We start from the raw sequence: 10880 nt of genomic DNA on the forward strand, positions 1-10880 counted from the left end.
GCCCTCCCTAAGTTAAAAAAAAAAAAATTAGAACAATGACAATCAACTTTTTCTTCGACCATCAACTTTTGATGACTGTGTGTATACGTATAGGTGTGTGTATACATATATGTATATATACATACAGGTGTGTATACATACAAAATGTCTATGACACGTATTCACACACACACACACACACACAGAACTTGCAGGATGGACTTAAAACACAGGTTCACGAGTCAGATTTTTTACATAAATATGCTTTGAAGTTTAGGTTGGGTTTGCTCTCTACACACTAAAATGCATCCTTTTTATTTTTCCACCTTATTATAAGATAAAGAGACGGAAAAGGAAAAAGAAAAAGAGTACTTCAAGAGTAGACAGTATCACAAACAGAATGACTATTGTTCCCAATTGCTGAATTGATCAACCAATAGCCATTCCTGATTGCTAAATACTCAGAAGTCTGGGCCATTACAGAGACTCAGACTCCAAAAGAACATATTTAAATACTTCTAAAATAGTCTACATATGAAAAGGATTTCATACGACACCTATTTTTATTTTCAGCCTAAAAATTAAATTATAGTTACTCCCCGTATGTCTTAAAATCTTCCCAGGACATCACAATGGAGCTTCTGAATTTCTGCAAGACCTCTCTGTGCATTTCCTCCAAGCAAGAGCTGCCCCAGTTGCCCAGACCCAATCAAAGAAAAGTTCACCCAGTCCCAACCAAAGGAGTATCGTGGTGGTGGATTGGTGTGCACGGTCCACTTTTGAAGTCAGGCCACTGTGTAGAAAGACCATGCACGGTTTGGCTAGAGAAGCAGTTTTCTGGTTTGCGGCATTGGACCAACGACCCAAAGGAATTTGTCGACTGTATCATCTTTGGTCCTACTGATGTGGCTGGAGAGGCTGCCTACAGAGCTGGCTTCTCTGACGAGACTCATGCTCACGCCATCACCACGGCTTACAGCTCTGCCCACCAAGCCCAAGACTACACGAGTTGGTTTGATAACTTCTCGGCAGGGTGGGTGTGGTCATGACAGTCAATGTCTGCTGGCTTTATTTATCATTCAAGGAAAATAAGGAACATGATGTTTGATCTTCATGTGGCCAAGACTTTGGGTCAGCAAGCATCCTTAGTCTCTAGCTTCAGACTAAATTTCCTATCATTAGAGCTCCCTGCAGTGGCCAAGTTTTCCACCAGTGAGAAAATGGGTCACTGTGCAGATGGACTGATGACAGATGACCACCGGCTTTGCTCTTTCCCAGATGGACTGGGATGAGTACACTTTGCCCTTACACAGCTTGGCCAAGAAGGCACAGGACTCCTCTCTGATGCTCCACTCTTCAGAGTACCAGGAAAAGATACAGTTCACAAAGATGATAGCATTTCTCCTTCCTCTCTGAAGCAGATGGCCAAACTCAAAACTGCATTCATCAAGCCCTATGGCACATGGACAGCTGCAAATTCTTCTCTCCTGACTGATGGTGGATCGACAATGCTCCTTATGCAAAAGAAAAAGTTCTGGCCATGCACTATCCTCCGAAGGCACCTAGGAGAGATCTTGTGTATGTTTCTCAGGATCCAAAAGGTCAAATTTCACTTGGACCCATGTATCCAAAAGTTCTGGAAAAGGCAGTATTAACAATGAAGGATATTGATGTTTTGGAACCTTATGAAGCCTCATGACATCTTCTGAAGCCTCATGACCTCTCATGATGTCTCATGAAGCTTCTCAAATCAGACAGTGGCTCGTTTTAAAACTGTGGATTCTGATTAGTTTGCACATAACTACGTGGGAAGAAACACCAAAGTTGGATCACCTCCTTTGGAGAAGGAGGTTTCACATGTAGACTATTTTAGAAGTATTTAACAATGGAGGTGGACCCTGGGACACCAATCTGGAGCTAATGGTTGCCAGGCGGCCAAGGGGGCTGCCAAGATCATGGAAGGAAGGAGGCCAGTAAGGCTTAGTGGCTTCCTGGGCAGCTGCAGGGCTGGGCTATGGTATATTGGGGCAAGCTAATCCAAGATAAGAGAAAAAAAAGGTGACATGGGACACTCACTTTGGGCAGTGCCAAGTGAAATCTAGAGTTCCTAGCTCCACCTAGGAAAACACAAATTGTGACCTTCTGTGAAATACTTTGGAATGAAGCCTTACTGGTGTTCTGAGCTTTCCAGTAATCCTGGCTTACCGTTACTGCCTTTGGAGGGATTTTGTAGTGACCAGAATCTCACACCCTTAAACACCCACGTTTAAGCAACTATTTTTGGTCTCTAGTTGCATTAAAGGCTAACTGAGTGGTTGCAATTGAGGCGAGAGGTTACCTGAAATTTGGAATCATTTTGCAACATTTTCAAATTTCATCCCTTCCTATTTGGGACCTAAGGAGAAGTGTTTTCTATAACATACAAAGCGATGTGCCTAACGAAGCTTACTTATGGAAAGAGAATTCAGTTTCCTGTGGCTGAAAACTTGCAGCGAATGTTTACATATAGAAGTACCCTGTTAACCTTAATGAGGTGAAAAAATATTAAAGAAAAAAAAAAGAAATAAATTACATACCATGTTTCATTTTATTTTGTATTAAAAAGAGAGTTGAGGGTCTCAGCTAACATCCCCAAATCTGTGTTGGGGGATTTGTGAGGAACTAATATTTAAGGAGTAGACAATGTGATTTTTTTTTTTAACATTTCTTGCATATTTCATCTTTACAGAAACACGCTTTAGTTAAGATGGAATTGGTAGAGAGAGAAAGTGAACATGAATTTTCTTTGCAGGAGGACACAAGGCCAGTATTGGAATTGGAGTTGGAGTCTGAACCCAAAGTCACAGGTCCTGGACCATCTCCTGTTCTCTCATGTCACTGGGGATATCCCTCCAACTTTTCCAGGATGTGCCTGCCCAGACTCATTCGAACGCCATGTTGAGTGGAAACCTGACTTTCAGCCAATGTACTGCTGGTGCAGACTGATTAGATAAGAGGTAACAGCCAGTATGGATGGAGGAGGTCACGGACACAACCGGATGGGTCAAACCACAGCCAGTTCCCAAAGAGGACCCTGGTACCTCATCCCTACATTTGGATTTGTGATTCTCCTCAGCGATCTGGCTACCTTCTCTCCGCCGTTAAGCCTTGTAGTGGGGACTTTTCAAGTAATCTGGAGCTAACTGGGATGTCCTACCAGGTTTGGGGATGGCCTGACACCCTGATGTCATCTGAGTGGTGTGTCTACGTTTAGGTTCTCCACCAGCACTGAACAGCATGTAAGGATGGTGGACACCTTGAGTGAGTCAGACCCAGAATCATAACGTCATGAGGTACGGTAAACCAGGGAGAGATTTTTGGAGGAAACTAAGGAGCCCTAGACATGGACTGGCTCCTGGGCTTTGGCCAACTGCCCAATAATGCCAAGCAGTGATTCTGTCCACTCCCCAAACCTGTCCCCCGTGCCCGCCATGCTCTCCAAGACTTCTCAGCACAATCATGGGATAAGGCATTCTATAAATGGATCATGGAAAACTCTATAAATTTAATCACTCCATACATGATTACACATGTATTTTTTTTGATGTGAACAATACAGACGCTACTCATAGGCACATATTATAGACCTCTGTGACTTTAGAAGTTAATTCCTATTCATTTTTACCTAATTATTTATTGCTTCATTTTATAATACATGTTTAAGTCACATTAATAAAATGAATACATGTGGGTGCGTATATATTCTGGACATTGTCTATATTGGCCATAATGATCTTAAAAGGATCCTTTTAAATAAAACTGTTCATTTCCCATAGGTTTCAAAGGACGTTCAAGCTTTGATGCATCAACCATTATCTGTGTAGGACTAAATAGGTGTCCTTTATTGAAATGCCAGACATAAGCCTTTTAAACTTTGAATTTCCCAGCTCTGTAGAGTTGGCTCTCGTGCATTAGAGCGAAGATATGCTCTCTTGAGGGTCACCTGCTTAAAGATGAGCACAGGATGTTGCGCTAAATTAGGTGTACAAGGAGACATTAGCCTGTGGGCTCACTTCCAGGCAGGCAGGCAGGCAGGTGCATCCTTGTGATCGCAGAGCTCCGAATATTGGTTTGCAGGTAGAGTCCATGCAGGGAGGACGCGTGGCAGGGGAGAGCAGGAGGGAGCATGCTGGCGGTGGGGTTCTTCTGAGGGCGTGGCTATGCTCATGGTCTGGTTCCCCCGTGCATGGAGACTGACCCGGGGGAAATCACAGACACCAAGAGCAGACTGGTTAGATAAGAGGTAACATCCAATATGGATGAACACACGGTAGGTGAGATCAACTGACAGGAGCCCACAGCTTGTCAGCCTTATGAAGAAGCGACGGCTGCAGTTAGCCACAAGCAATGCCCTGTAGGTACAAGGAGCATTCGGGAAGGGAAGCCAAGCGGCGAGACCCCAGCTACGATGCCAAGCCATGCCCTCATTGTGGACACAAGCATTATGTGGGCACAGAACGTCTTTCTCCAGGAGAAGCTGAAGTCGTCTCCAGGACAGATGACTGGCACAGAAATGGGACAATGAACGGAGAGGAGGGACACTTGACCGGAGCTATTTCGCTGAGGGGACTATCTGCAATGTGTCTGATGCCCCCAACAGGCTTCACCGCCTTGCACGGATGTCCTACCGTCAGATGCAATGGTGCCGGGCATGTCAGAATCAACCACCGTTCTCTTTCCCTCGTGACTACACCCGTGTGCTCCAAAAATTACATTTGTGCAGAATGTGTGTTTGCCACCAAGGCACCCAGACGTGTCCCAGAAAGAAATACTCAAAAACTTTGCAGGATTCAGGAGCAACTCAGGTATCTGCTGGTCACTCTATCCTCAAATTCCTCTTTCCTCAAGAGTTGAGTAAGAAGTCATAACCTATATCTTCCCTAAAGGACTAGTTCCTGTTGTGGATACATCGAAAGAAAGTGGAGAACTTCTGCAGTTGTGATTTTAAAAAAACCCAAGTATCTGACACTATGAGATTATTTATTTTTACGGATATTTTTTAAAAGTATGGGGAAATGCTGCTCGGCTCTAACTGATTTTAGCCCTCCTCGAGTTAAGGTTTGACTTAATACATTCCTCTTGCCAACACCATATGCATTAATGATCGCAGCTGCCAGAAACCGGGCTGTTGGTGGGAGGGAGTGAGCGCCAGAAATTAAGTAGGTGTTTGTTCAAAACATGAAATCATAAGATTTAAGTTAAATTGAGAGCACAGCAAGGAAATGGTTTCCCTGACTGTGACAGAAATGAACATCTCACACCATCATCCGCTAATAATGTACCATAGTAAAATGTTATTACAACGAAGCATTTCGTTGACAAGCCACCTGTTGAAGTTTTCAAAAGAGAAACAGAAAAAAATGACATTAAGTTATTTTTTCCTGCCTACCCCCATAGGCATAATAAAAAATCTCAAAAATAGTTTGAAATACCATGGCTATGAAATATGCTAATGGTAGCAATAGGAAAAAAATATCTGTATTCTAAAACTTTATCTCAACTTTTATTAGCACTTGGGGAAGGAAAGGGAGAAAAAAAAAGATACGGTGAATTTCTCACATGCAGACCTCTCTTTTCAATCTGCAAATACTCATTGCTTTCAATGTTGGCATCAATATTCTAAAATTTAGACCCGGCAATGATAGTCTCTGCATGACGACACAAATTAGCTAAGTATAGTATATTTGATTGACAGGATCTTCCTTTTTTTTTTTTTTAACTTGCCTTTTAAAATATTTTAGATAAAAAGGGTAGCTTTTAAAAATCCTTTGTCCTCCAGAGTCTAGAATGTTAAAATCACATATAAGACAAACGAGAGGAACATTCTATGAATCCCTTCTGTGCGTCTCTAAAGCTTCTCACGATCAAATGTCTTCTAAGGTTCTTGATGAAAGGTTGGATCCATTTGCCTGACTGCTTACGCCGCAATCATTATTAAATAATGCTCATAATCTGACACAGTATCATACTTGAAAGCCCAGGTTCTCCTTTGAAGCACCTGACCTCCTGACTTACCACAAGAGGATGTGGTTGGGGGCACTGCCAGCTTCAAGTTTCAGAACTCCTTACTTCAAGGTTTCTAGGGAAGAACACAGCCCAGCGTACTGTGTTTCAAAGAAACAAGGCAATTTGACCACATAAACCCTCCCCTCCCCGTTAGCCCTCCCTAAGCTCTAACAAGATTTCAGTGGGTTTCTGACACGCCTTAACCCTCTCTTAGAAGAGAGCTCCGGAGAATAAAGAAAATCGCGGGCAATCTAATCAATGAAAAGGCTGAATTTAAATCCGACGCATTTCCGGAAGACAGTGGTTCCTCTTTCAAAAATCACGCAAATGCAAGCCTCCCAGAGAAGGAGAAATTTTCTTTCATACTTTAAGATGAACCGCCTATGTAAAATCAAAAACAAGGAAATAAAGCAAAAGCCAACACAAAGAACAGTAACACTCTTTATACAGAGCATGCATAGGTTTTATGTAAACTTCTCTGAATGCATAAGGCTGTCCGTTTAATAAGGGTGCATACTTTCAGTTCTAAAGGATAGGTTTCTATTAAATCGTCTACATTTAGGCTTCCCAAGCAGGCACAGCATAAAGTGACTGGTTCAGATACTCATCTCTGAGTCCAGAGAGTAAGTGAACATGTTTTCATTCCCGATGCAACAATGACTCAGCTTAACTGAACTTGATCAAATAACCAAATCCACCGATATTTAAAATATTATGGAAAAAGTATGATGGAAAAAGTAAGGTGTACATATTAGGCAAAAGGTAACTTCTACAGTTCTATCAGAATCTTTTTATATGATTTGACTTAAATATCATATCATTTTAGGACTTTTGACCCTCTCCAATCCTAACTGAACTTGCTGGAATTAATGCAGAAGGACAAGAGCTATTTGTTCACCACCCTGAAGTGTGGAATTACCCTCTGGTTCCCTCTGAATTACCTTCCGATCCCACTGATGCCTGAATATTGGCAGAAGAAGAATCAGACATGAACTCATAACTAAGACTCGGAGATGCAGGGACACAGGTGTGGTGTGGCTTTACCAGATGGCTATGGCTTATTCATGAAGAAGCTCTTGGACTGTCATTCTCCCATAAGATCTGCTGAAAGCAAGAGGGTCACCCATAGTACTAACAAAACTCAATAACTGATTACTGACATCTCATTTTTAAGTTGGGCAAAAATGGAAGCACCAAGAGGAAAAATTCTCAAAATTTGTCTCATCCTTCCAGAAGAGAACAAAATTTTCATTAACTGCATTATTGCATGGACAGGACCTACGAAAATTGGCTCTGTAATGAATGTGTCCCGAAATAGGGGTCTATAAACACAGAATAATAATTATTCTGTGATAGGGATGTTAAATTGTCTTGTTTGCAAGAATGTCTAAAGACTTTCATCACAAACTGTGTGTCTGAGGATGAGAAAATCCAGGCAAAATGAAGTCAAGGAGAAATCACCTTTCCAACTACGAGGCATTTGTACCTTATTTCACATATTTCAGAGGCAAGTTCTATGGTTTTCATATTTTGATCTCCTTTTCGAAATATCATATTTCCATTTAAAACACCAATGAGATGAAGCTAAAAGTATTTCAAATTTCTATCGTACTTTTTTTTTTTTCCAACAGACACAATCCAAAGTGTCTAAAGTCAATCTTTTGTGGGTGCATTCTTTTTATGACTTGATTACAAGAACAAAGACCTGTAATCTCATTTATTTTTATTTTTATTTTTTAAAGGTATTCTTTATTTATTTGAGAGAGACAGAGATAACAACAGAGACATGAGCAGGGGAGAAGGCAGGGGAGTGAAGGGGGAGGGGAAGCGGGCTCCCTACTGAACAGGAAATCCTACATGGGGCTGGATCCCAGGACTCTGGGATCATGACCCAAGCCCAAGGCAACGCTAAAGTGACTGAGCCCCCCAGACACCCCCTGTAATACGATTAATTAATTAATTTATTTTTGTAATACGACTTAAAAAACATACTCTTCTGCAGTAGAAAATATTAGAGATAAAAACAATTATTTTTTTTAAAAAAAACTTTACGGCAGTATTTATGAAAATTGGCATAAAATGAATATCCTCTGTCTTTGTACTTGAGAAGGTACATAAAGTTCTAAATAGCCCTAAGTATGTTCCTGTTACACATGGAAAAGAGAGAAAAGGAAGTGCTATTTTAGGACTAAGTGCCAAAAAGGAAGGGTCAGCCCATGTCCAGTGGATTTCCATGTTGGCTGTTCACAACTTCTGCTTTTCATAAAAAACAAGATGGTGGAAAGGTGGTTGGGGTAAAAGTGAGCTGTGTCTCTGTAGGTTCTGTGTCCATACTGGATAAAGAACACACACATGAACTCTGGAACCATAACCAAAACCTGCCCGGCACATTTGTAGTCAACGACTCTCCATCACTGTCTCTACTAGTGTCTCTACCCTCTACTAGTATCTGGTAGCCTAAGTGGAGAATGTTCTAGAATATTTCATACTACTTCGCTAACCACTGTAATTTCTCCTACTCCTAAATCTTAATGGTCTTTCTTCACTATCTTTCCAAGTCCGAATCGGGACTTGGTCGCGGTGTTATACGGTGGTGGCCTTAAAGTGCACGAGAAACGTTGACGTTAATGATGTTCACATATTAAGTTGATCTGTCAGGGCTCAGTGAAGCCGTGAAATGACTCCAGTGATATGGACTCTCTCCATCCCTGAAATATTTTAATGCCATAAATGATGCTTAATTCCAACATGTAATAGGTATTCTGTGTTTTAAATTCCATCTTTCTGGAGCAGGTAATAGAATAATCCTTTCCGTTTACTAAAGAGTCCAGGATGCAGTGTTACGTAAAACAAATCGCTTGTTCAGCGGCATTATACACTCTTCCATCTGAATTATCCTTGCGTATCATTATGAACTGTGCAGCCTTATTGCTTACGCAACTAGAGAGTCGCAAGGGTACAAATTGGAGGATCTAAAATGCCGTGACGACACCCATCTAAAACAGAGGTGTAGGGGTACCTGGGTGGCTCAGTGGGTTAAAGCTTCTGCCTTCCGCTTAGGTCATGATCTCAAGGTCCTGGGGTCGAGCCCTGCACTGGACTCTCTCTCTCTGCCTGCCTCTCTGCCTACTTGTGATCTCTGTCAAATAAATAAAATCTTCTAAAAAAATAAAAGAAAAGAAAACAGAGGTGTAAATAACTTGTCATTTCAACAAGACTTAGCCAAGGAACACATTTCATTACTAGGAATCATTTGTGAAAAAAGAAAAAAAACCCTCAGATTTTCCTGACGTTTCCTTAGACCCTGACAACGATCAAAAAACAGTTTCTTTGCATTTATTATGCCTAATATTCTTTTCGTCAGTTTGTCAGAGAAAACAATTAGCTACAGAGAAGCAAAAATTACCAAAAAACTTCTGTGAACTAATGAATCACTGACATGTTATTGTGAAAGACTAATTCTAACCTATTATAATTTTTTGTTATGACTCACACAATTACAATTTTAGAATATGTGACTTTTAAACGTCTAATTCATTACTTGCTATCTACTTATAATTACCAGTATTAGAAATGCATTAGTCTAATTATTACAGATAGTTAAAGAACTAAATAACATAGAATACGTATGTAAAAGAAGTAGCTGAGTATTTAAATGTCCCCTTGTCTTCTATTAAAACCTTTGAATTAGCAGTATGTCTATGTAGAATTTTCTAAATGTTTATCCCAAACTGTTCAGATATTTCTAAACCCTCAACATTATTAAGCATTCTGAGCTCTAAGACCCATTCTCTAACCCATCACACATTCAGAGAGATTCATCTGAGGCTCCATCAACCAAAGGACTTCTCATTATGACTTAATAATATCACCATCTTCTCTGTTACTACTGTTACTCGCAATCAGAAGCAACCTCAGGAAGTCGCTCCTTAACCATGAGCAAGCACTGATCTATTTTGCTTCATTTTGTACTTGGTGATTGCAAGAACACACAGAAAACATATAGGAAGCCTGTACGCAGTGGAAAATACTGCTAATATTCTATCCAAGATTTTGTTCCCAAGACTACTGGGCCACCCGCACACATCGTCATATCCACTTGTTCATCTGCTCCCCAAATAAATGGTCCTGTTTCTATGAAAGAAGTCCACAGGCTACTGTACACATAGCACCCAGGGAGATCTATGAACTAGCTTATCTGTACCTAATGGAGTCCTAGACTAGCTTATCCACAGCCAGAATGTAGCTAGCCTGTAGACTAGTTGACTCATATCTAGTGACATATGTAGACTAGATGACCCATTCTTAATGGACCTAAAGATTAGCTTATCCGTAATCCAGTTCAGTCTGTAGTATAGCTTACCCAAATCCAATGGTATCTGCAGACTAGTTTGCTTGTATGGAGTGAAGACTAAAGATTAGCTTACTCACTCTCAATACACAACACAGACCACCTTGCCGACGATTCAGTTAAGCCTGCAGACCATCTTATTAATACACAGCAAAGTCTACAGACTACCTTATGCATATCCAGTGGAGTCTGTAGACCACCTTATCCACACCCAAGGAAGTCTAGACATTACTTTTCCCAAACCCAGTGTAGTCTATAGACTAGTTTCTTCATACCTAGTGAAGTCCATAGAAGAGTTTACCAATACTCATTGACTCTCTAGACTAGCTTATCCATATCCAGGTAAGACTACAGATTAGAATTCCCATACCCAGTGTAGTGTATAGACACGTTTACTCATACCTAGTGAAGTCCATAGAATAGTTTACCAACTATTACAGAGTCAACTCATTGACTCTATAGACTAGCTTATCCATATGCAGTGGAATCTACAGACTAGTTCACT

General features: G+C 40.8%; 1 pseudogene; it reads left to right on the top strand.

The window, feature by feature from the left end:
* The first annotated feature begins 611 nt into the window (after positions 1 to 611).
* On the top strand, positions 612 to 1634 carry LOC122896719 (annotated as a pseudogene).
* The last annotated feature ends 9246 nt before the right edge of the window (positions 1635 to 10880 follow it).

This window comes from Neovison vison, chromosome X, assembly GCF_020171115.1.
Source record: "Neovison vison isolate M4711 chromosome X, ASM_NN_V1, whole genome shotgun sequence".
NCBI lineage: Eukaryota > Metazoa > Chordata > Mammalia > Carnivora > Mustelidae > Neogale > Neogale vison.